Source organism: Equus caballus, chromosome 30 (genome assembly GCF_041296265.1).
Source record: "Equus caballus isolate H_3958 breed thoroughbred chromosome 30, TB-T2T, whole genome shotgun sequence".
Lineage (NCBI taxonomy): Eukaryota > Metazoa > Chordata > Mammalia > Perissodactyla > Equidae > Equus > Equus caballus.
The window spans coordinates 6,682,794-6,710,105 of NC_091713.1; the positions used below are offsets into that span (position 1 = coordinate 6,682,794).

General features: G+C 45.2%; 1 protein-coding gene and 1 pseudogene across 1 annotated transcript in view; one reads left to right on the forward strand and one right to left on the reverse strand.

Moving 5' to 3' along the window:
* Positions 1-5,757: 5,757 nt before the first annotated feature.
* LOC138921519 (lon protease homolog 2, peroxisomal-like) lies at positions 5,758-20,835 on the reverse strand (annotated as a pseudogene).
* A 4,632-nt stretch (positions 20,836-25,467) lies between these two features.
* LOC138915073 (ral guanine nucleotide dissociation stimulator-like) overlaps positions 25,468-27,312 on the forward strand; it is a 38,575-nt gene continuing 36,730 nt past the window's right edge. The window contains exons 1-2 of the mRNA XM_070255765.1: positions 25,468-25,649; positions 25,796-27,090. The gene's annotated coding sequence lies outside the window, so the exon portion shown is untranslated. The remainder of the gene's footprint in view (positions 25,650-25,795; positions 27,091-27,312) is intronic.

Genomic DNA, 27,312 nt, shown 5'->3' on the forward strand with positions numbered 1-27,312 from the left:
AAACCAGAAATAGATATTGCTAGAAAAGAAAATTACAAGCCACTATCCCTGATGAATATTGATGCATGAATTATCAATAAAATACTAGCAAATTGAATCCAGCAGCACATTAAAAACATCATTCACCGTGTTAAAGTTGGGTTTACCGCTGGGATGCAAGAGCGTTTCAACATATGCAAAGCAATCAATGTGGTGCATCACATTAATAGAATGAAAGAAAAGAATCCTGTAATCATCTCAATAGACACAGAAAAAGCATTTGACAAAATTTAGCATCCATTCATAATAAAAACTCAACAATTTAAACATGGAACATATCTCAACATATTAAAGGTCATATATGACAAGTCCACAGCTAACATCATACTCAATAGCAAAAGGGTGAAAGATTTTTCTCTAAGATTAGAAACAGGACCAGAGTGCTCACTCTCACCACTCCTATTCAACAGAGTACTGGAAATCCTAGCTAGAGCAATCAGGCAAGAAGAAGACACAAAAATTATTAGAATTGGAAAGAACGAAATAAAATTGTTCCTATTTGCAGATGACATGATTTTATATAGAGAATATTTTAAAGATCCAACCAAAAATCTGTTAAATCTAATCAATAAATTGAGCAAAGTTATAGGATACAAAGTTAATATACAAAAATCAGTAGCATTTCTTACGCTAACAGTAAAATTTCTGAAAAAGAAATAAAGACATTGATCCAATTCACAACAGCATCGAAAACAATAAAATACTCAAGAACAAATTTAACTAAGAAGGTGAAAGATCTCTGCTGAAAACTACAAAACACTGATGAAGGAAATCAAAGAAAGCAAGTGGAAAGGTATTCTGTGTTCATGCATCGGAAGAATTAATATTGTTAAAATGTCAATATTATCAAAAGTTATCTATAGATTCATTGGAATCACTATCAAGTTTCTAATGGCGATTTTTACAGAAATAGAAATAATACTCCTAAAGTTGATATGGAATGACCAAAGACCCCAAGTAGCCAAAGAAATTCTGAGAAAGAAGACCAAAGCTGGGAGAATCTCAGTTCCAGATTTCAAGATATAGTACAAAGCTATAGTCACCAAAATATTATAATACTGGCATAAAAACAGACGAATAGAAGAGCATTGAGAGCCCAGAAATACACCCAAGCTTGTGTGGTCAACTAATATCTGACAAGGGAGCTAAGAATGCTCCATGGTGAAAAGACAGTCTCTTCAATCAATGGTGCTGGGATGATTGCATATTCACATTTAAAAGAATGGAACTGAGCTCATATCTTACACCACTTGCAAAAATTAACTTGAAATGGATTAGACTTAAATGTAGGACCTGAAACAATGAAATTCCTAGAAGAAAACTTAGGAATAAAGCTCCTTGACACGGATCTTGCAATAAACTTTTGTATATGGATTTTTTTTGACACATAAAGCACAGGAACAAAATAAAAAATAAACAAGTGGGACTACATCAAACAAAAAAGCTTTTGCATGGCAAAAGAAACCATCAACCAAGTGAAAAGACGACACTTGGAATTGGAAAAGATATTTGCAAACCATGTGTCTGATAAAGGATTAATATCCAAAACATAAAAACTCATACAACTCAGTGGCAACAAACAATGAAATTAAAAAGTGGGCAAGGGATCTGAATAAACATTTGTCCCAAGAAGATATATGAAAGGCCAACGTACATAAAAATATGCTGAACCTCACTTGTTATTAGGAAGATGCAAATGAAAATCACAATGAGATATTATCTCATGCCTGTTAGAATGACCACGGTCAAAAAGACAACAGTTAAGAGATATTGACCCGGAAGTGGAGAAATAGGAGTGCCTGTGCCCTCTTGGTGAGATTGTAAATTGGTGCAGCCACTGTGAAAAACAGTATGGAGGATTCTCAAAAAATTAAAAATAGAACTACATCATAATTCAGCAATTTCACTTTTGATAATATATCCAGAAGAATAAAAGCATAAACCCAAAGTTAAAATAATACTCCAAAGTAACCCCATTGTTAGCCTCCAATATGGTTCTTTTTGCTTATCATCACCTAGAACATCAATACAGATTACAAGATATCCTGCTAAACTGTGTGCCGCTTAGTTTCATGTTTGGAGATTTCTGATAAATGTTATGGCAATAAAATATTCTTTTATATTTTGATTTTAATACTCAACTTCAAGTTCATGTTCTTCGTTTAGGTTCATTAATGCTGCTCTGTTTGTGATTATCAATTTTATAGAACATTCCATTGCACGTTTTGGACTATTCCTTGTATTAAACTAAAAAGTCGAATCTGGTACACAAGGTGTCAAGTCTTGAGGCAAATTATTCACCAAAATAGTTCTCTCCAATTTACACAAACTCCAGCAGTGTTAGAATTTTAATTGCTGCCGAAGTAATGTGTGGGCATACTTGAATCCCTCCTTGTTTGTTCACATTTGCATCACCTTGACCTCTAGTGAGCTTGACATGCTTTTAGAATTTGATCTTCCTCTTCTGTGAATTGCATGTTCACATCCATTTCTCTTTTCCTATTTATTTAGTTATTCATCTTTTCCTATTGAATTTTTTGGAGTTTTAAAAGGCTTGTTCTTTATACCAACCCTTTTTCCATCACATATGTTGTATATATTTTCTTCCGTTATGTCTTTTGTGTTTTGACTTTGAATATGTTGTCTTAGTTGTTATTGCTGCTGATTGCAATAATTATGTTAATATGCACTTACATATTGAGGGAAAACCTCCTCATCTTCAGCTCTCTGCCAGCACCATGAAGCCCATCATAAACATCACTCGGCCTACCTGAGACAGACACCATGACCTGAAAAAGAGATGGTGGTGGGGAGGGGGTGAGACAGGAAATGGAGTCCAATTGTGTTACTAAGCCCCGACTTCTGAACCAGTCTTCTCTGTAGGGATTTTAATTCAACTTGGTAGTTTGGGCTCATTCATGCCCCTCTTCTCACTGGTCACACTCTGGCATACTGCCTTGTGAGGTTCACTCTGGGGTGGAAGTTCCTTCTTTAGGTTTAGAATGACAGTTCTTCCATGCTGGGAAAAAATGAAGACTATTAAAGGAAAATGCCACAGATGAAATTATTTTTGTGGCAAAAAGAGGGGCGATCATGCATGCACGTGTGAATACCTGCTAATGTACTCCATTCACGTGTGGAGATTCTGCCCAAATCTGAGCCCTTTGGTTGAACTAAATGCTGTGGACTGGATATCTGTATCCCCTCAAATGAATATGTTGAAATCTTAGCTGCCAATATAATGCTATTGGGAGACACTAGGCACTTTTGTAGATGATTATGTCATAAGGAGGCAACTCTTAAAAGGGATTAATGTTGTTGTAAATGAGATGCCAGAAAGCTCCCTTACCCCTTCCACCATGTGAGGACACAAGACTATGGTCATTGATGAACCCTCACCAGACATCAGATCTGCAGGACCTGATCTTGTAGTTTTAGCACCCAAAACCGTGAGAAGTAAATTTTTGTTATTTAAGCCACCCAGTCTGCGAATTTTTGTTATAGCAGCTGAATGGACTTACACCAAGGAAAGCATCCTTTGACAGGTTGGAAAAGATCACAGCCCCCAGTACAAGGTAGACGTGCAGACAGGGAAACTGTGGAATGCAGGAATTCTGCAATGTCAACAATTTGCTGCTTTGGGGCCTACTGTAGAAACAGTTCAGAGCTGGGAATGTCTGGGTCATAAGGAGAAGGTCTCTCTGATCGCTCACCAGGGGAAGCTGGTGATAACGGCCCCAAATATGCCGGGACACTAGACAAGTTCTTTCCTATGCTAAGGAAGGAGAACTCACCACAAACCTGGAAACTATTCAGTGTATACTCCAGCACAGCTCCAAATGCAAATCTTGTCTATGGTCTTGTTTCACTCTTCCTCAAAGCTTCTCTGAAGAACCAAAGATTCCCTCAAGTTTTGAGGGGAGGGTGAATGCAGGGTGGTAAGCATCTTATATAAGCTTCTCTCCCATAATCAACTTAAAAACTAGTCTCAGAAACACACCCAAACAGAGACAGTGGAGAAGGCAGACCCTAACCCCCCACACAGGCTCTCTGACCTCACATAGCAGCTTAACATCTGGTTGTCCTGGCCTCTCTCACATCACAGGACAAAGATAGTATGATAACAAGCAGGAGACACTGCTTCAAAGTCCATTCTGCAGACTACAACTCTGTCTTCCTTATAATCTGGCTATGAAATCAACTAAGGCATAATGGGAAGTGGGGGAGAAAGGTGATACATAGGTGGGGGGATTTTCCTGTTGTTGGATCTTTGCAAGCCAGCTGTTCCAGTCTGGTTCAAACTCGCTATAAGCACAGTATTCAGTCAGCAACCATAGCCACCTGCACAATCTTCTGGGCCACCCCTTGCCAGACCCCTTCCCTCCCATCCCCCAGGGACTTAGTGGAGGGCTCTCCCTTTTCCATACAAACGTGGCCCTCCTGGCTCAAGAAGTAATTGACTGTGCCCCTCTTCCATGAAAGAATGAATTGTACGCAGCAACTGCTCAGCCTTCTCTTGAAGGGTGTAAAAACACAACAGAGGACAAGTGAAGGAAACAGAGGAAGGTGTGAACTGTATGTGACTCCTTATGACAGGCCTGCTTCCCCTTGGCTGGCGAACTCTCCTATATGTGCTCCATTTAAAAATGATGTGATATTAAACATGGCAAATCACAGAGAATCAATGTGAAAACTAATGCCAACAGGTAAAACATCCAATGACGTAGCAGGATGTCAAACTAACGTGCAAAAGTCAGTAGCTTTCATGTAGCAAACAGTAGCCACAGCATATAATAGATGAGTAGACTTGATTTACAATAGAAATAAGGAAAGATAAACTAAAAAAGGTTACCAAGAAATGACCTGGACCTCTATGCAGAAAAGTACAAAATAACCTATAAATGCATAACAAACACAGAGACAAGATGGTCCTCTCTGCTAAGTTCAACCATAAAACCTGGACAATCATAAAAGAAGAAATTTAGTGAGAACTCTGAAAGGTGGTAAGAAGAAGGCAAACTGACTTGGGACTTCAGGACTGGAGGAACAACACAGTGACAGGGTGTCTTATCCCCCAACTTTAGAAGGAGACCCAGATTCAGTAATCTCAGATCCTGATCTGCCAACAGAACTCAGCCCAGGTAGGCTTGTCCCCCTCCAGATGCAATGAGTCTTAGGAATTGTTCCAAATCAGCACAGCAACACTCCCAAGGGGGTCTTTGGAAAGTGTCACTAACAAAGGAAACAAAGAGAAGATTCTCCTTCCCTGTCACCCATGAGACTTTCCTCCTTCCCCTGGAGGTACCAAGCCTGCAGGGCAGCAGCAAGAGGGACTTTGCCCACTGGAGGAGACAAAATGACTTCCTCCTAGGTTTTTAGGTTCTGTGGCTGCTCTGAAGATTAAGTTTGCGTGAGACAAATTAACAAAAGAAAATAAATTGATTACACAGTAATTTAACTATGGCTTGAATTTCATAAAATATAAGACTCAAGAAGGTAGCCAGATGATTCAGATTTTTTTCAATTTTTACCAATTTATTAAATTAATGTTTCTCTAATAAACACTAACTGCCACTTGAGTGAGGTTCATAATCATTCTTGTGATTGTGTTCACAAATTAGAGACAGTTTACTTACCCCTACTGCTGTGAATAAAATCAATTTTGTCAGTGCTGTTGGCACGTCATAACTGAAAATTCTGTAAAGTTGAGATTTGGGCCTACAAAACACTATTTAAGAGAGCAGGTAGGTCTTGACAGTAAAGACAGCATCAAAAGCTTCATCCAGGCAGTTTGCTGTGACAAAACTTCAATGCTATCGTATGTCACCTGGGATTTCTTCAAGGTCTTTTTCATTCCTCTGAGAAATGATGATTCACTTCTATCCTGCTCTGTGTGCTGCCAGCACTTTTTCCTTAATTCACTGGAAGATCAAGACCCCTCTGAAATTTCTCCAGTCATAACTACATTTGAATGTAAAAGCAGCCCACTAAAAGGTGAGGCAAGACAAGTCACTGTGATAACTCCAGCAGGGGGTCTATCTTTTGTGACAGCTCCAGCTGGAAAATGCACATGGATGTCTGTGTTGTTAAGATAAAAACTTCCAGAAGCACAGGGCAGATGGTATTTCTTGGCATTGCTGCAGAGCCTGCTAATAGCAAGATGGGCAGACTCTTCTCATGATATCCCCTAGCTGAGCAGTTAGAGTTAAATGACCTTCACCATCCATTCAACTTGCCTCCCCAAATATGACTTCTCCACCTAAGGGAGTCCAAGCCAAACTTATTGCCATTCCTGGTTGACTCAAATGCCCATTTTATATATCTGGAGCCCAAAGATGTCTTTTGGAGCATAGAAATCAATCAAAATTGGCGTTTCAGGTGGTAGGGCCAAGTAACTGCTGTCATTGATAGATTCAGATTTTGTGTCTTCTAAGATGTTTTCTCTGTAAATTTCTTTCTCATTCACATCAAAATGGTCCAACTTGACTTCCTTATATTGTTCTTTTCCCACCTTCACAGCAACAGCTGGGCAAATGGCCCCAAACCAGCTATCCAGAGAATGACCCCCTGCCTCTCTGGTACACCTGGTGAAGATATGAAGAGGAGTAACCTGAGAGATCTGAATCTGCTGAGGACTCAGCCCATGTTGTTCCAGTTGCTTTGGGATCAATTGCTGGCTGGCAATCTATCTTCTCTTGTGTATACCCTGGCACCTGAATGTCCTCATCTGTCCAAGAGAACAGGTGGAGTAGTAGCAGTCGTATTGGCGATAGTTATTAAAATAACTTGGGAGAGGTTAAAGCCCACATTTAGAGAATGATTTGTGAAGCTATGGTTTTGTTCATGATCCACTACCTCAAGCAGAGCTGCTGCAGAATCACTTGGACACAATTTTTTCTAATTTTTCAACCTCATCTAATAGAAACACCAGATTGTTAACCTCAATGGTCTTCAAGTCATTGATTGTATGACCAGGTGTACTGCCAACATAGGTGTGCCTGTGTCCTCAAATGTCAGACTATTCACGTTCTCATCCAAATACAATCTTGTGGAAATTTTGATCTAGAGTCTTGGCCACAGACTTTCCCACATTGTTTTGCCAACTCTAGGAGGGTCAGCAAAGCAAAGAATGGGCCCTTCAGATTGGTTTTCAGCTGTTTGACAGCCTAATATTCCAAAATTCTGTCCTTCAATTTTTCAAGGCAAAATGCTTGTTATTCAGAAGAATTTAGGCTTCTTGAATGTCTGGATTGTCAGTTGTACTTTTGTTCCAGAAAGTTCCACCATAAATTCTAAATAATTTCTTATCTGAACATATTCTGGCATTGCTTGCAGCATCTTTTTAGTCTTTTTCTCTTTTTGACACAGACCTAATGGGCTTCTTCTGACATATTGGATGCTCACCTTTTTTCTAGCATGACAATATCATAATTATCTTCTTCCTCATGTTCATCTTTTAAAGTACCCAGGATGCGGGCCAGCCCAGTGGTGTAGCAGTTAAGTGCCCACGTTCCGCTTCAGCAGCACAGGGTTTGCAGGTTCGGATCCTGGGCATCGCTTGGCAAGCCGTGTTGTGGTAGGCATCCCACATATAAAGTGGAGGAAGATGGGCACGAAGGTTGGCTCAGGGCCAGTCTTCCTCAGCAAAAAGAGGACGATTGGTAGCAGATGTTAGCTCATGACTAATCTTCCTCAAAAAATAAAAAAAAAATAAAGTACCTAGGATTTGTGAAGTCATATTGAGGCATATTCATATAATGCATTTATTATCATCCTTCTCGCTTTTTCTGTTTTATTATTATTATTATTATATTTTTAGGAAGATTAGCCCTCATTAACATCTGCCACCAATCCTCCTCTTTTCGCTGAGGATGACTGGCCTTGTGCTAACATCCATGCCCATCTTCCTCTAATTTATATGTGGGACTCCTGCCACAGCATGGCTTGATGAGTGGTGCGTAGGTCTGCACCCAGGATCTGAACTGGTGAACCTTGGGCCACTGAAGGAGAACATTCAAACCTAACCACTGTGCCACCAGGCTGGCCCCAAGTTTTCTGTTTTTTTAAAGCAATTTCAATTCTTGCTTTTGTTTCACCAGCAGTGGTATCATCTTGGACAGTTCCTCCAGAGTCACAGTATCTAGAATTTGGAGCATTTTTGTTGCTTGTTTGGATAAGTGATGTCAGAATGTCTAGTAAATCTTCCCTAGGAGAACTGTCTAAAAGACATCTCAATTTAGCAACTGCAGGGACATGTATATTCAACATTTCAATCAATAGTAGTTCATTTTTGTAGAACTCTTCTGATAATTCTCCTAGCTTCTCTTTAGTTTTACAGGTGTTGAAAAATTCCTCAAGGCAGCCCAACAGTTCCACTTTAATGACAGGATATGACTTATCTTTTAAATCCGTACCATCTGCAAACAGCACAGGCGTGTGGTCAACAAAAGTGAGTGGGAATTGGGCTGGGTACTGCCCACAATCTGAATCATCAGTGCAGCTGCCCCAATCCTGTGCAGTGGTGGCAGATCCTGAGTATTGCTGGCCAGGTAGGTCATGCTGGGGATGAGACTTAGGATGGTGCTCTGCAGCCCTCGAGCAGGCATCTCCACACCAGCTGCCAGTTGCAAGTCCAGTCCACACTGGGTGCACATGGGGGAGCTTGGAAGCAGGAAGCCATCTGGGTGAACAGCAGCAGGAAGTGGCTGAAGAAAAATTATGGGAAGATGAGGGGAGAAAATGTATAATAAATAAAACTTGCCTTGTTGTGCAGAAAAATCTCTCAGTTAAAAAAATTCTCTAGGGGTTGGCCTGGTGGTTCACTGGTTAAGTGTCACGTTCCACTTCGGTGGCATGGGGTTCCCCAGTTCTGATCCCAGGTGCAGACAGGGCACTACTTGGCACGCCATGCTGTGGCAGGTGTCCCACATATAAAGCAGAGGAAGATGGGCGTGGATGCTAGCTCAGGGCCAGTCTTCCTCAGCAAAAAGAGGAGGATTGGCAGCAGTTAGCTCAGGGCTAATCTTCCTCAAAAAAAAAAATCTCTAGGGGCTGGCCTGGTGGCACACGGGTTAAATTCACACATTCTTCTTTGATGGCCTGGGGTTCACCAGTTCAGATCCCAGGTGCGGACCTACACAACACTTATCGAGCCATGCTGTGGCAGGCATCCCACGTATAAAGTAGAGGAGGATGAGCATGGATGTTAGCTCAGGGCCAATCTTTTTAAGCAAAAAGAGGAGGGTTGGTGGGGAATGTTAGCTCAGGGCTAATCTTCCTCAAAAACAAAGTCTCTAAGAGTCATTCTCTTTCTGGTGCAGATGCTTTTACTAATGGAAATTTCCTTTATAAACATAAATTTCCTTTCCAAAGAGGAAGTCTATCCTTCATTTAAAGCAGTCAAGGTGGAGATCAAGAGTTTTTCCTGCATCTGCTGGCTCTCGATTGCTTTTGGCTCAAAATAATTTGTATGTCAAAGTACCATACTTTGGGGATCTTCAGCATTCCTTCAAGAAGAACCAACTTGTTCTTGGAAGTCTCTGTCTCCTCCCCAACCCAGATGCACTCAAGATGTTAGGGGCCAACAGCAAACAGGGTTCTGCCTCAAGAAGTTTTGGGGAAGCCTCTTCACCCTCAAAGGCCTGAGACACACTAGAGGGATAGATCACTGCAGGTTCTTCAGCCATTGAAAATAACATAAACAGCTCCATTCTCATAAATTTAACAACTTGAAAACAAGGAACAATTTACCAAAAATTTCAAACTAACAAAACTCAACCAAGATGATAGTACTTTCCTCGATTGCGTGCTGCTAGCCAAGCTTTTTGCCACAAAACTCAAGACTTGGATTCATGCAACACACCTGAAGAAAGCACAAACCCTGAGGGGAACTGGACATCATTTGGTGACTTAAAAATAAAGATTTCTCCAAATGGAAGCAGACAGTATCTGATGCGAAGGTTTCCAAGGTGTCTGGACCAGGTCTCTTGGAAGTTTGTCTGCCAAACCTTTGAGGATGACATGACACTTCAGATCATCTCCAATGCCTATGATCTTGATAACATGCAAACTTCAGGTAAAAAGTGCCAGAGAGTTCTCCCTCCTCTCACTCCGTGTTCCTCAAATGTGGCCGCAATAGGTTTCCAATCTGTGTGTTTTTCCTCCAACCTGGGACATGACTCCCAGAGAAGGTCCTTCCTGGCATCGAGGGATGAGAGGCTACTGAAAGTGGAAAAATCTGACTGCAGATCAACAGTGCTTTCAGAGAAAGATCGCAATCAAAATGGGGACATGTGAAAGTCAATAAACGGAAACGTAGTTGAAATAGTGTTGGAAGGCTAATAGAGAGCGTTCTCATGCCCTACGTCAAAAGCGCAGTGCAACAGGAAGAATAAAGACTTTCTCTTCCTGACCAGTCAGAAACTAAGCCAAGGACAGATTGTCACAACTCTGCCGATGAAAAGCCACTGCCCTCAAGACTGTGTCCAATAGCCCCCACAGTTTTCCCCACTCTGAGATAAAAGAGCTTCTCCTCTCTTCCTTGCTGGGTGCTCCTGCATGGCTTGCCATGGTTGCACACTCCAAATGGCTATTCTTTGCTAATCCCAGATAAACCAATTTTTGCCAGAGAAATAACTAGCTGTCTATTTAAGGGCAAGACTTGTTAATAAGCAAGAGATGTAGAGAAAACATTTGATAAAATCCAACTCCTGTTTGTCATAAAATTTTCTAGCAAGTTTGAAATAGATGGAAACTACTTTCACTTGTTGAAGGTCATCTACAGAAAATGCACAGTTGACATCATGCTTAACAGGGGAAGACTAAATGATTCTCCCCATAATAAGGAACAAGGAAAGCAATACCACTTTCACTATTCTTATTCAACAAAATACTGAAGCTTCTGGCAATAACAGAAGTAAAGGAAATAAAAGCCATAGAGTTTAGAAAGGAAAAAATATAACCATTCCTAGTTTCATTGTTGTCTGTGTAAAAAAAACTCTGGGAATCTACAAAAAAAAAAAATCAGAACTAATACATGAGTACAAAAAGTTCACCAAGTACAAGATCAACACACAAAATACAATTTTATTTCTACAACAAATGATGAACCTGCAGATGATAAACTTGAAAATGCTGTATTATTTGAAACCACTCCGAAGAACATGAAATATTCAGGCATATATTCAAGAACATGTGTACAGGATCTGATGCTGAAAATTATAAAATACCGATTAGGGTAATTAAAGAAGATGCAAATAAATTGAGAGACTTACTATTGTCAAAGACAAATGCAGCAGAAATTAGTTAAAGTGGTGAAAGCAGATTTTATTCAGTAACGGCTCACAGAAGCTGAGATGCGCTCAGATTTGTACAGAGGTGAATTTAGAATTTTAAAGAGGGAATGAAGGAGGAGGGTTCAGGGGCTCAGTAGAGTCAAAGAAGTGAAAAAGTACAAAGGTTGGTCAGTGTAACTGTGATTAGACCCACTGTGTTTGTTACTTTGCAGTTATCAAAGTTAGGATTCTATCACTCAGAAGTTGAAAGAAAGTGTCTCTATCTGTCTTAATGATCGTATTTCAAAGGAGTGGCTCTTGGGTCCTTTAGAGAATTGTGAGAGATACATATCGACAGTTGTAAGCCCTCTTTAGTAAATACTCTAAGAAGGGGGATCAGAGGCCTATAATTGGGTGTTGACTAAAATAAATAGCAAATTTTTCTGTCAGCTTTGAGCTCTCAGGAAGGCATTTTAATGGTGGGCTGGAGATATTCCGGTTACACAGCCTTATGCTGCTAGAAGCCACGCCAGTTTGGTTGAGTCTCCTCCTGGTGTGGGGGTTTGGAAGGAGTTGTTATGTGCTGAGAATTCTGCAGTCCTCACCATGTTACTGGATAGAATAATGAGTACAGGTCTCAATTATCCCCAAATTGATCTAAATGTCTAATCTTATTCTAATAAAAATTCCACCACAGTTTGTAGACAGAGACACCTTTTTCTAAAATTTATATAGAAAGGCACATAGCTGAGAGTAGCTAAAACAATCATGACAGGAATAATAATGAGGCAGTAAACACTTTAACAATATTTAGTATTGCCTTGTAGATAGTGTAATCACTGCATCATCATTTTCATTGTAGGACAGCTACATAAATCAATGGAATAGAGTAGAGAATCCAGAAATGGGCCACAGAGTTATACCCTAGTGATCTCTGACACCAAGAGTGAACCTTAATGTAAATTATGGACATTGAGTGATAATGGTGTGCCTATGTATGTTCATCAATTGTGAAAAGTATACTACTCTGATGAGGGGTATTGACAACAGAAAGGTTATGCATATGTGGGGGCAGGGACTACATGAGAACACTGTATATTTCATTAAATTTTGCTGTAAACGTAAAATTGCTCTAAAAAGTAACATCCGTTTATTTTTTAACAGGCAATACAAGAATACCTTGTGGTGATAAAACTAGTCATTATTTTAGATGTGATGGATACACAAACTTGCACATCTGATAAAATTGTACAGAACTAAATACACAGGAGCAAATTAGTACAAGTAAAACTGGAGAAATCTGAATAAGATAGTGGATTGTATCAATGCCAACAAGCTGGCTGTGGTATCGTCCTATAGTTTTGCAGAATGTTATCATTGTAAGGAACTGGGTAAACTTTTGGAGTTATTCCTTACAACAGTGTGGAATCTACAATGATCTCACTATAAATTTCAATTAAAAATAGTTGGCAAATGGAAAGTCAGTCTATGTTCTAAGTTAGGAAGTTTCATTAAATGGTCAGTCCCATTACTTTATAAATTGAATATAATGCCAATAAAAATTTTAACAAGCTTTTCTGTTGAGTTAGATAAATGATCCTACATGGAAAAAATAAACGCATAAGCTAAGCTAGGAAAATATGGACCAGGAAGAACTATGAGGGAGGAGCTGCTCTATCACACATTAAAAATATTGCAGAGACTGTAATGCAACAGGAGAGTATTGTTGCATGTACAAGAAGAGGAGAGAAGGGAAAGGGAGGGGAGAGGGTGGCAGAGGTCAGGGGAGTGGGGGAGGGGTGGCCTGATTGGAAGTTGTTAACATGGGGAAGCTGGAGGTCACTAAGTAGAAGGCAGGCATCCTATGCGATGGTTTAGGGAGCATATGTGGCTTTCTCTGGCGGTCCTGTGTTGAAAGCAGAACGAGAGTTTTGGAAACTGGCAGTTACTGACCAAGTGCTGACTGTTCTGTGCTGAATGCTGCAGGGGCTGTGACTTGGCTTCTTGGGATGTTTGCTCCCCACGTTGGGGGTCAGAGTTATACTGTCATATGTGATCTGGCCTTTGTCCATTTGTATATTCAGTCTCAAAATAACAGTCGGTGCACAAATTCATCAGTTAGCTCGTCATTAAAAAATCGTCTCTTGGAAAGTTAAACCTTCGAAAGTTAAAAAGATGAAAATGTTAAAAAGATGAAAGACGCCAAATAAGTTTTATAGATGAATAGGAAGAAATTGAATAAGAATCTCAAAATTATCCTTCAACAGATTAGGGTGTCATGAAACAGGTTTCTCAAACTTAAAGTCCTATATTAACATTATTTTCTAAAAAAGAAATTTGGCAAAATGAATTAAAGGACTTAAAACGTCCTTAGCGTTGACTTCATGTTACACTTCTAGTAATTTACAATCAGGAAGTAATTCTAAATAGCAATACTTTTTATCTCCTAAATTGATTTTTTTGTGTAAATTATTGATTAAAAAAAGAAAAAAAGAAATCAAATCTCCAGCAGTGAAGTATATTTACTTGAGAATATATCATGCAAACTATGTTTCATTAGAGTGTCATTTTTATTATCAGCATAGGAGAAAAGATGAGTTATGGAAGGGATTCTGCCCATGCTCAGTTATTTCCTTTACTTAACATTAAATCTTGAATAAAGTATAATGTCAAGCTGACTCATTTACTCCTTCATTTTAAAAGCTGAAGACTATTTCCTTGGTTTTTAAATAATGAGGTGTAAAGAAGGGGGTGAGGTGTTGAAAATAACTTCCACTGAGCTTGACAGTAGCAACTGCTCTTGATTTTTTTTGAGAGTTGTGGGGTCACCCATCAAAGCAGGAATGCTATTTACGTTCAGAAATTAACAATCTGAATTTTATTAGAAATTTTGATTTTTATACATCCTCAAAAAGTAAACAGGAATTTATTTTAATTTTTATCTCTGTTGAGGTATGAGTAATAGACAAAAAATGCACACGTTTTCTATATGTGTATTGATTAGTTTGGACATATGCATACACCCATCATATCGTCACCACAACCAAGTGCTGAACACATCCATGACCTCCAAAACTTTCCTTGTGATTTTTGTGTGTTTTTTTAAGCTTAGGAATTTCATGGATTTTAACTTTATGCTCAGATAAAAGAGGGAGAAGATGAGGTGTACATTGTTTCATTGTGGTACCTTAAGACGTAGACTTTCAACATACACATGACTTCTGAAAAGCAATATTTATTACTCTCAATGAAATATTTTCTTCTATTTCCTTCAAATATATGGCCTTCTTATTCTACCCCCCACCCACTTCCTTTTTGAGTAGGGACTCAGGAGAAATTTCCAATGGTGCAAACAAACAGGGTCCAAGGGGTGGCTGCCCCTCAGCCCTGCAGGCTTTTCCCCTGTGAGAAGCGCCCACTTTACACGTGTGTGAGCCAGTGTGGAACAGGAGAGAGTATGTCTGCAAACTGGTTCAGCCTGCTAAGCCCCTTTGCTGCTTCTAACCTATGGCCACGAAAAAGGCTAAATGGAGGGAAATTAAACTTTGATGTGTTGATGATTGAAAAGGAAAGTGCCTTGCTCTCTAAGGGATAAAGTCATTTGGAGGAAAATCAAATAACTATCATAGTTATTTTTTCCTGTCTTATTTTTCCACTGAAGCCACTAGATATTTCAATCTTTCTGACTTCCTAACAGAATCCAGTAGTACTTTCCTTTTCTAAGGCCAATGAACTGTTATGTAAGGGGCTTCTATTGCTTTTTCCAAACCCTCCTGGGATTCTGTTTATCTACTGTTCGTTTTTCACTCCCTGATTTTCAGATTGCTTTGTTCACTGTCCTTGTAAAATAAATGTGGCTCATTAAAATAACCAGCATGAATATGTATCTCTTTCACTGCATTTTATCTAATAAATATGCTGAAGATTTTCTGTGTTCTGCACGTGAATCCTTTGTTGAATATTGGAACTGGGACAATCTCTTCGCATCCTGTGACTTGCAAATTCCCTCTTGTAATGTGTCCGATGATGAACCGAAAGCCTAAATTTTAATGAATCCCAGTTTACTGATATTTCTTTTATGGAGTGTGTGTGTGTGTGTGTGTGTGTGTGTGCATGTCTTCTTTGAGAAGTTTATTCTACCCTGTGGTCCCGAGGATGTTTTCTTATGTTGTCTTCTAGAAGTTTCATTATTTTACCTTTCCCCTTTAGGTCAAAGTGTCCAGGAATTGAGTTTTGTGTATTGTGAGGGTAGGGCTCAAGGTTTCTTTTACATCCATATGCTCATCTCTACGAGTAATAACAGGTAGCACTGTGAGAGGTGGACACAAGCCTGGGAGTTAGGGGTCCTGTATTCTCAGACTTACCCTCCCTTTAAAGCACCCTCTGAACTTGGGCAGGTGATGTTACCAGTTCTCCCTCCTCTCAGACTCCTTCCTTCCTTTCTTCCTTCTATCCTTCGTTCCTCCCTTCCTCGCTCCCTCCATTCTTTCCTTCCTTCCTTCCATCTATCCACCCGAGCATCTGTCCAGATATCAATCTGTCCAACTGTCCTCCTGCCTGTTCGCCTGTTTGTCCTTCTTCTCTCCTTCCATCCTCTTTCCTCCCATCTCTCCAACTTCTCTTCCTTGTCTTTGTTCTTCCTGCTTTCCCTGTGACCCTCCATTTGTCTGCTCTTCCTCTGTCCATCCAGGTATCCCCTCTATCTCTGCCTCTACCTATCTCTTTGTTGCGTCTCTCTCTTCTTCAAGCACACTGTCTCTCTTGGGTTCATCTCACTCACAGGCTCGAACATCCCTCTACTCACACAATCCCTCCTTCTGTCACTCACATTTATGGCTCACCTGTGAATGGTTGTCCTGAGACAGCCACTGTTGGAATGCAGATGAGCCTGTGGGGCTTCACCCACTTTGTGGGGTCTCTGTCTCTCCCAGACGACAGCCCTTTCCACAGCTCCTGAGCTGGGCAGCATGTTCCTGCCTACTTCCTCATTGCTTGAGCAACCAGAAGCCACCACAGGCCTAGGGGGCCCCTCTTCCTTCCCCAGAGGAGCTCTCCAGCCCCACACCTCAACTGACCTATTCTTACTGGGCAGGTGGGAAGCCGAGGTGTGCAATTCTGCTTTGAGGGCAAGCATGCTGATCACAAGGATTATACCAATATTTCAATCTGATGCAGCCCTCAGAGAGCCCCTGGTCTTGTGAAAGTCACAGAAAATTCTAATACAAGGTGGGATGTTTTGAGGAGAAGCACCTGGCATCCTTTGGGTGGGAAGGGCTCTCTGGAGGAAGTTTTGCCCAATTGGGGTCTTTTAGAAGGAGTAGGAGTTATATAGGGAAATAAGGTGTGGAGCGTGTTCCTGGGAGAGGAAATTGCATGAGCAATGGCCCTGTAGGCAAAAACAGCATAGTGTATGGGAGAATTGACAGGAATTTGGTTTGCCTGAAGCACAAAGCCCAACTCAGAGTGAATGTATCAATGAGGCTGAAGAGTCAGCAGGAGCCAGATGTGCAATGGCTTTGAGTGCCAGGTCAAGAAGTTTGAACTTAACTCTGAAGGCCTTAGGGAGCCATGGGTGATGCTAGAGCAGGAGTGTTCTAGTGAGATCTTCATTTCAGAAAAATGCTTCTAATGTTCGAGGCAGAGAACATCCTTTAGACAATGCATCCAGTGAGCATGTTAGGGTGTTGGTTCCGGTGAGAAAAGATAAGACCTACCTGGGATGTGAATGAACAGAAGGAATGCATTGAGGAGCAATCTGTAAGTGCAATTGGTGTTACTGGCAGGTGAGGGAGGAGGAGCTGAGAGATATGCTGGCTTCAACTTGGATGAGCACAGCATTGGGTGGTGGTTCCACTGGGAGCAAAGGCAACAGATGATACTGAGTTCAGGACTCTGATCTGGTCTCAGGCCAGCTCTCAGGGATGGCTGTCTCTCTCCCTCTCTTCTTGCAGCCAAGGGGCACGACCTGAAGGCCCTCACACTCAATTCCACCATCTCCAACATCCAGTATTTGACAGACATGAGCAAGGGCTCAGCGACATTTAACTCCACTGAGAGAGTCCTGCAGCACCTGATGAGACCCTGGTGCCAGCAGCTCCTGGTGGGATGAGTCCCAGCCAGCCGCACCCCACCTGCTGTCTCTCCTGCTCGTCCTCCTCCTGCCTCCTACCCTGCTTGGATCCTTGTTCAAGAAGAGCAGCCTGGGCCCCTTGTCTTGGGCTGTAGACTGATCTCCCTCAAGGAAGTCCCTTTTCTGAGCATTTGAGAGTCATGAACACTTTTGGTGACCACCCCAGTTTTCACTCTTCCCACTGACTCCCAATTTGCTCCTCCCTCCCTCTGGCCCCCATTATCAGAGGATTCAGGACATCTCTCTAGAGTCCCCACATTCCTCTCTCCCCAGGCCTGCAGACGATGGGGCAGCCACCAGCGTGGAAGCTGTCTGCACCTACCACCCTGACCCCATGGCTCATGATGGAGAGTATGACAGAGACACCAGGTGACAGCAGCATTCCTGGGAGCTTAACCAGCTGACTCACCGTGTCACCCCGAGGGGCCTCTACTCCCTGCTCAGGGACAGCCTTTTTGTCAGTGGTGAGTGTTCATGCTGAGCTGGATTGACAGTGATCGTTACTTATGCCTGTTCTGCTTTATTTCCTCTCTAACAAGTCAGCCCAGGTTCTGATTTGGGGGACACAGAAACTGAATATGTAGAAAATTTCAATTTGCAAATGAAGACTGTGCTGTAAATGGATTTTTAGATCCCAATAAAAAAAATGTGAACTATCTCACTATTAATTTTTATATAGATTGCCTGGACAAATGGTAATATCTTGGTTATAATGGGTTTAAATATACCATTAAAATTAGTTTCACTTGTTTATTTTTACTTTTTTAAATGTGAGTATTTTAAAAAAGTTTAAATTTCATAAGATAGAGTGTGAAATTCTACTGTTGGACAGCACTGTTCAAGACATGAAAATAAAGCCCAGAGAAAGTAGTTAGGGACAACTTTTCCAAGGAAAGGAGTCAATCTGACCCACGTGGCAAGATGCAGAAAACAGTCTCATACACACATACATACACACACACACACTTAGAAAGTAAGACCAACATCATCATAGAGTTGAACCACTACTTCTCAAGTAGCAAGAGGTTGCAGTCCTACATTGTTCTAAGTGGACGAACCTCAGGAAAGGAGCCAGGAGTCAAGAAAATTTACCAATCAGGAAGATCTAAAACCAGAGAGTAAAGGTCAGGATCTTTTGTGAAGTTCCCAGCGGTGGATTCTGTTAGAGACTCAATACGTTAGTGAGAACTTTGCAAGAAGGGTTGTTACAGAACTCACCTATCCTTTCCTATGTAAAAACACACAAGTTTTGTAAAGAATACTAGCTCCTGCCAATCAACAAAAAGATGGTAGAACACAAATATCCCCCTTGTAAATCACTCCTGGATTAGTGAGCCAGTCAGGGAACAGATGACAGTGGATTGAGCTGGACCTCATTAGGCTGATTCTGACTTCATGACCATCCTGTGGATTGTCTCATGCCAGGAACTCTAAAACATGCTGCCCCCACCACTCTTTTGCCACCAAGGTACACCAACCAGACCTTGCTGACAAATGCCCTGGCTGGGCCCCTTCTGACCACACCTGGAGGACTCTCTCCAAATCCTACTCCGTCACGGCGCTCTTCCACCAGCCACTGGCCAGGGTGGCATTTCCTCCAAGGCTGACACTCTGTGTGCCCAGCTCTGGGAATGGCACGTCTCCCTCAAGTGAAGAAAAGGATCTGAGTTCAGAGCCTGTGGGCTGCAGCCATTAGGACAAGGCCTGGGGTTTGCTTCCAGAGAGAAGAGAACCTGTGGTGGGTGTGGGTCCCAGGGTTCAAGAAGCCCCCGTGATTCCTGGATAGAATCCCAGAAGATGATGCAGGACAGAGGAGGGATGCTTGGGTGTGATTGTGCTTGGGAATGTCCATAGGGAGGCGGATGTGCCATTGGTAATGCCTTCAACAGTGTTGTTCATTCATCGATTCATCCTGTCTCAGGGAGTGCTGTCTACATCCTTCCAGCCCCTAGTCTCCTGTCTGGAGCAAACAGATAGCGTCAGAGGAACATTTAAATTTCATTTATAATGTATGCCTACAGGGCATGCAATGTGCTGGATGTTGCAAGTGTTTTGAAACATTAACTCCTTTAGCACTCTCCATATCCTCACAAATTAGGTACGCTTATCCTTCTTGCCAACAACAGATGAAGAAACTGAGGCACCAATGAGGTAAGTACTTTGCCCTTTACCAATATCTAGGAAGTGATTGAGGTGGAATTTGAACATAAGATGTTGGCTCCATATTCTCTTCTCTTAATCATGTTCTTTGCTCTCTAAGACTTCATACCATGAAGACGATGGCTCAGCGTATCCATTTTCTTGTTACACCCAGTAGCCCCACTCTTTGATCTCTGTCTGCAAAAGATGCTATTTGCATCAAAACTCTTGCACATACACAACCAAAATGACTTCTCCCCATATCCCATGTCCTGGAAAATACATAGAGAACATTTCAAAACATTTCTTGCCCAGGCTGGGAGTGCTTCTGGGAAATCCCACTGTTCCTGTAAGAAGCCAAGGGCAGGCTGGGAGCTGTGTCTCAGGGGAAAGGTGAGCTCAGGAGTTACTATGGGGTTACAAAATGGATGGGGGACCTCAGCAGGAATTGACTTCAGGATCTGGTGGTGTTTCAAGCTGGGTGCCAATTTTCAGGCTTTGGTTGTAGGGGCTGGTGCCGCATTCCAGGGAGATGGGAGTCTCCCTGTGTTCTTGGGGAAACCAGACCCTTGAAAGCAAGGGAATGAGAGTTTCCTTTCACAATGGACTTGGGAGGGGAAACATTCAGCCCAGAAGAGACAGCCATGATCCTGATGAAACCAGAAGAATCTACCTCCTCATCCACCAATCAGAAAGCCCTCCTTCATGGACTCACTTTATCCAGATGAGACCAAGAAGGAGGACATCATGAGATGCCCTTGCAGGTGGGAGACCTGTGACAGTGGAGCCTGTGCCTGGGAGGCTCTGAAAGGCATCATAGGGGTGACATTTGCTGTGAGCAGGGTGCCAGATGAGAGGCACGCCTGCCTGTGTCTGGGAACAGTTTGAGCATCAGGGAGAAGGCACCACTGGCACAGAGGCTCACAGGAAGAAGTGGGTCTGACCAGACAATGTCAGAAAGATGGCAGTGTAGCTGGAAGGAGCCTGAGAAGAGAGAGGAGGGTAGATGGGGACAGGCAGGGCCAGAGGGCAGGAACTGGCAGACTGTGCTTTTCCCGTCGCTCTCTGATGACACTGCTCTAAGACATTGCACCTAGAAAATACAAATCCTTAACATCTCACAAAGTGTGTGTGCCAGGAATGGGGCACAGCTTAGCTGGGTGCCTCTGCCTCAATGTCTCTGTGAAGCAGGGGCTGCGGCTCTATTGCTGCTCGACTCATGGAAGGTTTGCTCCCAAGTTCACTCACATGCATGTTGACGGGGTTTGTTTGGACTGAAAGTCTGAGTTCCTGCCTGTCTGTTGGCCGATCATTCCCTCCATTCTCTCCTATGGAACATCTTCATAGGACAACTGAAAACATGCACACTTGCTCCCCCAGTTCCAGAGATATAAGAACTGGAGAGAGAGAAAGATGGAAACAGAAGGAGAGAAAGAGGGAGGGGACTAAAGCCAATGAGTAAGAAGGAAGGGCCAGGCTTTTTGTTCTTAACCCTGGGTTGCAGGCCATCCCATCACCTTGGCTGCATTCTATTCAGAAGGCAGTTCCTGACCACTTGTGGTTCCACAAGGATGTGCACAGCAGAAGGCAGTGAGCACCAGGAGCCATGGTGGAGGCTGCCCCCCACATAGGCTGACACGAGGCACTTGGGTCTGATTCTAGGTCAAACAGGAGACCATGCAAGGTTTCATGCCAGTGAATGGAAATATCTGAATTTCCCCTAATTTCCACCTCTTAAAGGTGCAGAGCTGGAAATGAGGTGACATTTGCTGTGAGCAGAGTGAAAGATGAGAGGCATGCCTGCCTGTGTCTGGGAATAGTTTGAGTGTCAGGGAGAAGGCACCACTGGTGCAGAGACTCGCAGGAAGAAGTGAGTGTGACCAGAGAAGGGCAGAAAGGTGGGGGTGTGGCGAGAAGGAGCCTGAGAAGGGAGCAGAGGGCAGATGGGGGCATGGCAGGGACGGGTGGTGGGAACTGGTAGGCTGTGCTTTTTGCCATCGCTCTCTGATGACATTGCTCCAAGAGCTTGCGCCCCAAAGGTACAAATCCTTAACATCTCACAAATTCTGTGTGCCAGGAAGGGGGCACAGCTTGGCTGGGTGCTTCTGCCTCAACGTCTCTCTGAAGCAGGGGCTGAAAATCTGAGATCCTGCCTGTCTGTTGGCCAATCATTCCCTCTATGCAGACCTGGAAAAGAGGCCCAGAGGGGCAGTGACTTTCTCAAGGTCACACAGCTGGAACCCAGGCCTGTTTTGAGGGGTACTCCACACTACATCCCATCCCTTCTTGTCATTCTTTCATCTCTAAGTGTGTGCATCAGACACAGGCAAACCAGACCACAGGTGTTGTCGCTATTGTCTCTTCTACACCTGAGGACGTCCTGAGGGAGCTATTTCCGGCATCGTCCCCATCGTGCAGGTTGGGTGATTGAGGAGGCCCTGGGAGGCACAATGGCATTTCCAGGACACAGAGCTTGTAGGAAAAAAGAGGTTGGAACTCAGCTGCATGTCCTCAAGCTGGAACCCTGGTTCCATCTCAAGGTCCTGTGTGGGGCACTGTGATGGGTATTTGTGTGCAGTCATGGAGATGACATTGGCAAGGAGGGTGAGCAGCCAAGATCCCAGAGGGGTTTTGGGTGGGTGTGATTGAAGAAGGGGCCAAGGTATGGGAACTCAGAGGAAGTGACCTCACTTCCTTGGAGACAGACCCCAACAGAACTTAGCACACTGGTCTCCAGGCGCCCACATTCTAGACATAGCATCCTATCGAGCTCACTTAAGTGGAGACGTTCAAGAGAACAGCATGTTTTCCTGTTGTCTCCCGAGTTGTGGAGGCTCTGGCTTCAGGAAAGCCAAGACAAAGAGCCCTTTCAGTCACTATAGATGCTGGCTTGCCCTCACCTGCACCGCGTCTGGTCATTTGTCAGGATGAGCTTTCAGGTAACACAGGGCCGGCCATCGGGGTTAGGTCAAAACTGGATGCCACCCCCACACCCCTTTGAGCCTACTTGTGTGTTGGAGGGGAGTGAGTGAGGGACGGCGGGGCTGAGTGGGGAGCACCCTGGGTAGGAGCTGTTTGCTCGGTGTTGGAAGCCTGGCAGTGTGTCATGTTCCCAGCCTAGGTGGTGGCTAGTAGGATGGGAGAGTGGGTGCTGGGAACCAAGCTCCTCTACCCATAGGTTAGTCCCGAGCCATCTGGGTGTCATCTCATTCCCTCCCTGGCTGGAGGTCTATGCAAATGCTGCTCGGTACCTGATCTGTGCTGGGGTTTACTCCTGTGGCCAAGTCGAGGCAGGCCCCTGAGACCTGCCGGCCCGCCTCTTGGGCACTGTATTTGCAGAGCTGCACGCAGGAGGTGGTCGAAGAGCTGGCAGATGGGTTCGGGTACTCCATTTCCCTGGACAGGGACCAGCTGCACCGCACCATCATCAATAACCAGGGCTGCTCCGAGGTGAGAGTGGGCACGGAGGGGTCTTCCCATCCAGGCCCCTAAGATGACCAGGGCAGGCCCAGAATCCAACCTCAAACTGCCGTTCTCCTGGGACCCTAACAGGGCTGTTCCCCATGAGTGTCCCACAGTCCCATTCCCAAAGGAATCTGGACTTCCGCTTCTCCCTACCAGCTGCATAGGAGGATAGGAAGGCACTCTTTGCATTTTCCTAGGAAGATTAGAGAAAACGTTGATGTCATTGTCGCTTCCCAATAGGCCCTGAGTATCTTTGAATTTTGCCTCTTTTGGAAAATGGAACCTCGATAATGAAGGTCTCCAAACTTCCTTTAATGTAAGAGAGATAACCATCAGCGTGTTTTGGAAGTCAAAGGGATTCTCAGAACTTGTCACTGCCCTGTACACTGTTTCCAGACCTGGGATGGGTGAGGTGGCCACCTAACATTTCCCTCCGGGTCAGGGTCCGATGAAGCCTCAGGCAGTTAGAGGGGATGTCCCTCAGCCCCCAGTTTGGGCGGTTCTCAGTTCTGACCCACAGGACCTAGAGAAGCCACTTGGCATGCCTAAGCCTCTGTTCTCCTCTCTAGAGAGGGCATGTCTGTTGAGGATTCACTGGGCTGGCGCTCTTCACAGAAGGAGGTCTGTTGTCCCTCAGTGAGCAAATGGCCTTGAGGGAGCTCAATGTGGAATCCTTCACCCGCCCAAAGTCCGATTGTACTTTGAAAGCCCAGAACCTTGCTGAGTGTGGGAGCCCCTGTCTCTCCTGTCGCACACGTCTGGGAGGGACAAGGAGTTCCTGGGTCAGCTGCAGACCTTGATAATTCTGGTGGTTTGCAGTGGTGGCCCTGACCCTCTGTCCTCCTCATCCCACCCAGAGTGAAGATGAGTCCACTCTGTCTGTAACTGAGGCCTGCAGGATGCGTGCCCTCCAGGCAGGCATGATGCAGAGGCTCTCAGAGTCTGTGCTGCCAGCCTTCCCCAGCAGAGTCCTCTGCAGTGTCATCACCTCCCTCTGCAGCTACTCAGGCTCCAGCACAGCCCACCAGGTGCTGGACCAGCTGTTTCCCAGGTGACTGTCTACCTCCTCCTCAGCACAGTGGTGACTCTGCCCACTGCCAGCTGTGTGTCTTGCCTTGGGAATGTCACCGCATCTCTCTGAGCCTGAGTTGGCTCCTCTGAAACGTGGGGTGGGAGAGGATGAACTTGCTAGGCTTCTCCCAGGGACGAATGGGCTCAGCCATCCAGGTGCTGCCCTGGTGCCCGGCTCTGCAGAAAGGGCCCTGGGTCATGCTGTGGTTGCTGGTGTTGATTATTTCTCTGCTCCCTATGAAAAGTAGTCTTCCTCTCCCTTCACTGGCTTGTGGCTTTTTGAGTTTGGAAAAACACCTGGAGAGCACCCTGTCAAGGAGTTTGAGATGCCATCCAGCTGGTCCTGGTGCTTGTCCTTGGTGTAGCCATTTAGGGATCTCTGGGGCCCCAGAGGGGCCCGAGGCCTACTCAGACACCTGGGGTGGATCTGGTTGGAGTTCATTTAACAATGTCTATGAAGGACATACTGTGTGCAGGGCATCTGGATACACTAAGTGTCACTCAATAAATGAAGCAGACAGCCTCCCTGGGCCTCCCCTCTAATCTGAGTCAGTCACACTTGACATCATTTCTAGGTCCCATCTACCCTCCATCCTGGGCGACGCCCTCATCTCCTTTGGGACACGTGGAGGCAGCTTGGCCCATTGTGTGCGGGATGCTGGAGGACAGCACCACCTCCCAAAGTGAGTGGTCTTTGAGTGCAGACGGAGGGCCTCCTGTCTCTAGCAAACAGGGTGAGGAGAGGATGGAGGCTGTGGCTGGCACAGGCCTGGGAGAACTCTGCATCTCACCCATCTTGTGATTCCCATGGGAAGGCTGAGTTCTGGTGGCTTCCACTCCAGCAGGACTGGACTCAAAGACAGCTATCTATGTGTCCCAGGCCCCCTGAGAACCGGTGGGGAGGCTGGGCTGAGTTGCCTCCTAGAGACCCAATCCCAGCAGAGTCCCAGCTCCTTGTGTCTCCCTTTCTCCACATCCACCCCTTGTGAGCGCCACCAGCAGGTCCATAGTAGGAGGTGCGTGAGCAAGCTGCTCACAGATCTGCTGGAGTCTTCATTCCAGTGGCCCACATACATAGAGGGCTTGGGTGGGCTGTGTCCAGACCCTTGGGGAGGAGAGTGTCGGTGGGAACAAGAGACTCTCACAGACTCTGTGTTCAGCCTGCTGGGTGAGCAGGCCTGCCACTGCCAGGACAGCCAGCCAGGGCTCAGGGCTGGGATGGGCCCCTCCTCTGGAGGGGGAGGGTCTGGCACAGGGGCGGAGATGCTAACAAGAGTGCCTTGGGTGGGCAGTGTTTAAGGAAAGGCCGGACCACTGACTCTCTGGCCCATCTGCCTCCCCGCAGTGCTATTTCCTGCTGGGAACCTGGCTGGGCCAAGGGCAGGATTGCAGGGAGCCCCTGCGGTTTCCATGCTGGACCCTGCAGCTGGCCACTCTGCACGTCAGCTTTGATGGCTCACATGTGGAGGGCCATGCCTACCTTGTGCCAGGCCACCTGGAGCACCTCAAGGCCATTGAGGCTAAACAGAAAGGTGAGGGGACTGGAGTCTGGGAAGACTGTCTGTGTTGAGGTTCATGGGCTAGAGTTCCCTTAAAGGCAGTGGAGTCCTTCCTGTCTTTGGAAAGGCACAGAAACTGTCAGGTGTGTGGGTGAAACTTTCTCCTTATCCTGCTGCAGAGCCAGCTCCAAAGCTCCTGCCACATCCAGAGCCAGAGCCAGAGCCAGAACCAGCCCCTGGGCTAGAGCCATCTCCAGCTCCAGCCCCACCACCCGTGGCAGAGCTGGAGCCAGCATCACCTGCATCGGACCCTACAGGGCTGGAGGAAGGGGCACCATTAACTTCAGCCTCAGTGCCAGCTCCTGAACTAGAGTCCACTGGACCCTGGGCTGTAACCACCGAAAACCAGCTGAGGGAGGAGAAGTCAAACATCTTGGACTTCCCTCCCCAGCTGGTGGCAGAGCAGCTGACAAGCATGGAGGCCGTGAGCAGCGGGGCTTGCAGGGAAGGGGGGCCCTGCCTTTCTGTGCCATGAGCTGCCCCACACCTGCCATTCCCTGATCCAAAATATGATGATCTGGGTCCACATTCTTGCCCCTGCCCCTTACCAACACTGCGACTTGGGCACTTTCTTAACCCCAAGCGTTCGCTGTCCCCACGTGCACAGCAGAGCTGGACACTAAGGGCACCTGCTGCACGGGGTGGCTGTGCCGATGAACGAGGTGGAACAGAGAGGAAGTTGGGATGGGTCTGGCCCTTTGGTGCAGGAGGGAGCTCACTGAAGTGCTGCCAGGTCCTTGGGCCGATCACGCGTGTGCCCAGGGGGCCTTCAAATCCTCAGCACACATCAGGCATGTGATGTGTACTGACTCCAGCGGAGACAATCACATAAAGCCAATGCTTCTCCCTGCCTCGGGGGAATGTGCATGGGAATGGGGAGTGGGACCCGAGGGGGACTGCGATGGGTGGAAGATGTCCCTTGGGGTGGGCCGGTGAGGGCTGTGTTCCGGAGCTTGGAGGAAGTGAGATGGGGCTGGGAGCAAATGCCCTCCCTTCTGCACAGCACTGTGTCCCAGGTCATCGTGTGCTGACACCTTCAGTGGACATGGACAAAACCCAGGGAATCCCACACACCTCAGAGATCACATCCTCTGCTTCCTGAGCTCCCGCTCTGTCCTCAACCCGCCTGGGACTGTGGGGGACCATGGATGCCAAGCTGGGGTGAGGCAGTGCTGGCAACACTCTGAATCTTCCTCAGGAGCTCTTCAAGAATTTGGTGCCTGCCCACTGCCTGGGCTCCATCTGGTCCCAGTGAGACAGCAGGGACCACAAGTACCTGGCACCCACCATCCGTGACACTGTGGCACACACGAACACCTTGGCCAACAGTGTCATCGCTACGTGCCTCGGGGCCCTGGGCATGACAGCGCAGGACAGGGCCAGGGTGGTGGAGCTGTGGATTCATGTGGCCGAGGTAAGTCATGGGAGGCCCATGGAGGCCCTGTCTGGAATCATGGGAATTGCCTCTTGTTTCTCAGCTGTCGATATTGAAGTCTGTGGTCTGAATCCCTGCACTGGTCCTAGACACTCCTGCCAGGGCCACACTGACCTTGACTTGAGGTCCTGGTGGTGGCAAGCTCACTTCCTTCCTGTGCTCCTTCCTTGTGTTCAGCTAAAAATCCTTGTGCCAGGCAGT